Source organism: Lotus japonicus, chromosome 3, assembly GCF_012489685.1.
Source record: "Lotus japonicus ecotype B-129 chromosome 3, LjGifu_v1.2".
NCBI classification, from domain to species: domain Eukaryota; kingdom Viridiplantae; phylum Streptophyta; class Magnoliopsida; order Fabales; family Fabaceae; genus Lotus; species Lotus japonicus.
The window spans coordinates 69183727-69189726 of record NC_080043.1 but is presented as its reverse complement, the minus strand read 5'-3'; positions in this window follow the sequence as shown (position 1 = coordinate 69189726).

The following is a 6000-nucleotide window of genomic DNA, read 5'->3' as shown; positions in this document are numbered from 1 at the left end:
TTTATTTTTTTTAAATTGAAATTCCCTAATTTCTAAGAATTAAATCTACCTAATTTGAAAATTCCCTAATTTCTAAGAATTAAAATTCCCTAATTTGAAATTTGAACTTTGAGCAAAATCATGAAAATTCCCTAATTTGAAATCTGAAAATTCCCTAATTTCTAAGAATTAAAATTCCATATTTTTTCTAACAAGAAGAAGAAGAAGAAGATGTTGTTGGTGGAGGAAATGAGATGTAGATGAAGATGAAGAAAGAAGAAGAAAAGAGATATCTCAAGGAGGAATTGTGTTAAATTGAGATGAGTTAGGGTTAGATTAAGGGATTTGTGGTTAAATTGAGAATTCAGACTTAGATTAAAGGGTATTAGATTTAATTCATAGAAATTAGGGAATTTTAATTTAAAAAAATAAAAATAAAAAAGGTACGGTTTTCAGATTTCGCTCAAAGTTCAGGGATGGGTCAAATTTGTTTTTAATAGTTCAGGGACGGTTTCCAGATAATTTTCCAGCGAGGGACGGTTTTCAGATTTCGCTCAAAGTTCAAGGACTGTTATATAAGGGCTTCGCCGAAGGTATGGTGGCCGGAGGGACGGGTCAAATTAGTTTTCAATAGTCTAGGGACGGTTTTCAGATAATTTTCCGGCGAGGGACGATTTTCAAACGATGTCCAAAGTTCAGGGACGATTAAAGTTTTTAACCCTAATTTATAATATGACATAAAATAGTTTATATACAGTATTACATTTTTGTTAATAGGTTATGGCTCTGAATCCATCCAAGCTCAATCAAGTTCAAAACTAGGATGAGTTATACACTTATACCAAAATGGACTCACATTTATTCAGGTTACTAGTGGTTAAGTGGGATAGAGTCACGTAGGGTGAATATGAGCCGGGTAAATCCAATGAACCCGCCCAACCCAATCCGATTCAATAGAAAAAATGCGGGTTGGATCGGGCAATCGGGTTAGTCGGATGGATTTTACTACAACCCAACCAAGTTCGGATCGGATTTCGGATTCAGTTCAAATCCATCCAACCCAACCCAACCCAAAATCCATACATATAATAATAATTTTTATAATTTTACTCATACTTGGAGTGCTAGTGTCGGAGTGATGACTTTTTGAAACTTTGAGACTTAAGTATTTGTAGTTATTTGTCATATTTGAACTTAGAGTATTTGTTCGTAGTTATTTGTTACATGTTTATATATAGTTATTTGGCATGTTGGAGACATCTAAGTTCTAAGTGTCATGACATGACATTTAGTGTTGTTTTTCACTTTTTAGATACTATTTATATTAGATTGTTTCATGTAATTTAATAATGAAGTTTTATGTTTTCATAATATTTGACTATATGTCATTTATGTGGTATTATTTCTATAACTTTTTGTGTCTTTTTCATGCTATTTAGTATTATAACATATTTAGTACTTTTTATAATTTTTTTCTGAATTTATAATAATTTTTGTAAGATTTTTTAATATTTCAGATATATTATTATTTTAATATAGTGATCCAATAAATTCATTCAACCCAATCCAAACTTCGTCGGGTTGGTTCGGATCGGGTCCGAAGAAGAAATTCGTGAAATCCAACCCAATCAATTTTGATCGGTTCGGATTTTATTTTGACCAAAATTCATCCAACCCAACCTATGTACCCCTAGAGTCACGTTGGGTTGGGTTGGCTTGAGCCCACTATTTTATTAAGTTCAATGAGGGCGAGGAGGATTGTGCGTAATTCGGCAGAGTGCCTAAAAGCATGGATAGGAAGTCGTCGCTAATGTGGCCAACGTGAGGATGAAGTTCAACGGGTTCTCATTTTGACCGGTGAAAATGACAGAAGGTGTAGAATCAAATAATAAAGATAACACAATAAGGGAGTTGAATTGTGTCTGCAAAAATGTTTTCGTAAAACACAAAAGCAGTAGTTCATAAAATTTTAGTCGACGCTGAAGTAAGATTATGCTAAAAGAAAATGCTAAAGATTAGCACAAGCTAATAAGGTTCAGCACCAAAGTGCAACCATAAAAGTTTAGCAGCGGAAATAACTTGTTTAATTAGAAACAACTTTATAAACTCAGTTTAGTTTCCCCTTAACCTTTCACTTTAGGCTCTTTGTTCAATAAAAATGTGAGTTTGACAAAAGCTACTTTTCATATGCTACGATACCATTAATCTCTAACTTGTACAGTTGTACTTGGTCTAGATCTTCATGACAAAAGAAGAACGAAGTATTTTTCTTGAGTCAGTAGAAATGCCCTCTAACCCTTTAGATGAAGTCTTCAGATGAAATCATAAGACGAAGTATGTTTAGACATTAGACGTAACAAGCTTCACTTCTTTAGATGAAGTCCTCATGACTTAGGTTGGACGAAGCTACTTGATTACTTGAACTTAATAGTGCTTGGATGAATTTGTTCTTGAAATTTCAAAACACTATAACTAACTTACATGATATCCTTATAATGTATGCATTGTTATCATCAAAACATACTTAAGGAATTTTTAGGTATTGACGTTCAAACTTAACACTTGGGAGAAATATGAGATAGGTGACATCCTAGGAAGTTTTTTTCATGGAGCTTGTGAGTGATGACAAATTACGATGGAAAACCTCGTGTTGCTACCATGGGGACAATTGTTAGATCAAGATGTTATGAATGGTACTATAGCCAACATATCTTAGTATGATGTGACACTCAAGGCATGTGACACTCAAGGTTGAAGAGGGCGGGAGTGATTGTCGGCGCAACGAGAAGGCATGACCAAGTGCGCCTCATGGAAAGGCTTTTGGGTGAAGTTTCGCATGACTTAAACGACTCCGCACCAAAACGATAGGTATTTAGAGGCTGTATAGGCATGAAACTATGAAGTTAAGGATGGATTATAAGATTTAACAGGTAATACTCATAACAACAAGATGCAACTTATTTTCGGGAGCCGTGATAGCTCTTCTCCAAGTATACATATTCGCTCATAATAATAAAAGATATCGAACCACATGGATTGTGAGTTTAGTACCAGTTTTGACTAACTTTGCTACCCTTAATTAGAATAATTAACAAGAGTTTTTTGTTTGATTTCCAATAACTAGATATAAATGAAAGCAAATAAACAAAGAAAAATATATGAGAGCAGTGTACCCGGGTGTAACTTCATCAATTCATGATTATGTCCTACTAATTAAAATGTTATTTATACTCGTTCACTCATCTATGATGCTTTGATTAGGTTTTTACTTGTTGATGTCTTTAACTAAGAAAATGTTTTGATTAAAAGTGATAGTTAATTTCTTAGTACCTAATCCTATTTAATCAAAGGTGAAGTGCTCCTAATTTCATGCCAACAAGATTTAGTATTACTCTTATATCTAAGGCGCAATAACCTAATCAATCCCTTCCCGAAATCCTTATATCTTACGAATTTGTTAATTGTGCGAGAAACAATAAAATAATTACGTTGACTCAAGTTCAAATAAAACGAGAGAATAAATTCATAGATAAAATAAACGAGTCATAAACATAACCGAAGCGTTAAAACATGATCAAGAAATTGAATCTGTCAGCCCCAAGTAACATAAAAAGATTAGCCAAGCCTGACTTTCATGGTCAAAAGCAAGGTAAAGATGAGCCTAGAACCTCCATAGAGAGCCCTAGCAGTGCCTCCACAAGTCTCAAGAGAAAACTCTTCCAAAACGGCTCAGTAGTCCAAGCATTTTAAGTCAAATTCTCAAAACAATTGCAAAATTTGGATGTATTGGCTCAGTTGCACTACTTACAGGCACGTTGGGTTGGTTCACTTCTTTTATGCCAAGCCTGTCAAACATGGATAAGGGCATTAAGTTATGCTTTTTCCCCAAATCACATAAAGCTCTTACCTCCTTTAAATTTTCAAACTCAACTGGTAGAGTGAAACCTCTTGGATCTCTTGAAGATATTTAGGTAATTGTAAAATAATTGATTTAATTAATTTAAATGGAGAAAATTTTTTCATGTTTTTATTTATTGGGAAAGGAGAAAGTATGTTTTCAAATAAGAGAGGAAGAGGATATTTTCTGTTTTTTTGGAAGGTGAGAGGAAGGGAGCGTAACCACTAAAATAACTCGTTTTAAAATACAGGGACGAAATTCAAATAATTACGTTGACTCAAGTTCAAATAAAACGAGAGAATAAATTCATAGATAAAATAAACGAGTCATAAACATAACCGAAGCGTTAAAACATGATCAAGAAATTGAATCTGTTAGTCCCAAGTACCATAAAAAGATTAGCCAAGCATGTGTAACACCCCGATTTCGGTGGCGTCACTTTAGTAACCAAAATAAACTTAATGCGGAAAAACGTGAATATTTTTTTTTTTCCGATAATAACTAAGACAAGACTGAATTAAATAAAACCCAAATGCGAAAAGTAATAAAACTAATATACAATATATAAACAGCCCCCGCTGTAGTAGCAACCTCGTCACGAGTAACCTCCAGTGACGGAAAGAAAAGTGCAACGCCCGTAGGCAGTATATACAAACCAAATGAAAAGGTGAAGTGCCCGCAACACTATCCCTCAAAACTGAGAATCAGCTGACCCAATGGCCTGAAAATAAGACTTCCTAAGTCCAACCAACTCTCTGTGATTCCCGTAAGGAAACCACACAAAAAGCTATAGGCGGATCTACCCTGTCCCCTAAGTAACAAATGAAGCAAGACTGTCAGAGCTAAAACTCTACTCCTACACTAATCCTAACTCGAGGAGCTCATACCAACACTCAAAACTATGTGCTAGCATGATCGTCGTCTGAATCAGAATCCAGAACGACCAAGTCTACTAACCCTATCCGTCCTCCCCTCGCAACCGCAGTGCGCTCCGATGCTGGACTCACGGGCTTAGGGCCCGAACCCTGATCATCGATGATCGCAACGGTGGGTGCACTAGACCCTGCCGAAGGCACTCCCACTGGAATCTCCTCTGAGGGATCCTCCTCGTCTGAAGACAATGGTGGTGGTGGTCCTCCAAGTCCTGGTCCACAGTGAACGCCCGGTAGCAAGTTGAAGTTGATAGAGCATCGCCTCCACACTCCTGACCTCAGAAGTCCTCCGCTATCCACGTGATCCTCCATGATGCGCCCCGAATACGTCGCTCGATGGCTCGCGGGGTCAACCACCCACGACCCGGGGTCGTCCTGATCGATCATCTCATACCTAATCCCCCCCGAAGGGTGGACCATGGTGAACCAATCCGCAATATTCATCTGACAAAAGGCGTTGTCCGCCAAAACACACACAGAAGACGCGAGGGTCAACTCTAAAGAACTATGTAGATAATAAACCCAATAGGTACAAATAATAAATAGCCACTTAGGCTTATAACTAGAGATGTCATTCCTAGGGTTGCATGTTCCATATCGAACGTAAATGACAACAATAACAAATAGCATGTTCCAAATAGGATTGACAAATAACAATCACACTCGACAACTAAATTAGTATGTATGTTGCATGATATGCAATGCAGGTTAACCCAGTCAACCAATATGCATTCCGGAACGGATGGACATCATCGGATCAGCCCTAACACCAGCCACGGTGGGACCATTTCGGCCCGTGATGCCTCTTACTCCAACATCATCATGTAGTCAGATCAGCATAAAACCCGAAGGCCTGCCATTTCGGTCTGCTACTAAGAGTCACCTAGCAGCGCTCTTACGCGGAAATCCTGGTCTTATAACCAATTTTGGAATCCGCCGTGGTCCGGTATCTCGCCGTGTTTAAACCACTTAATGAGTGCATGCAATGCAGTGATTAGCCAAACAACGTCTCCGACCTCACTCGACACGTCGCCACGTGTTCTAGCTAAATTAATGTCTCTAAAAGCTTACCCTAAGGTAAAGTCGATTCTGCGACAAAATACAATAATCATAAAATGAGTGCAACCACTCACGATGACTCTTCGGGTCATCAATGCTCTCACGAAGTCTCACGCTTCAGTGAAGTTTCAT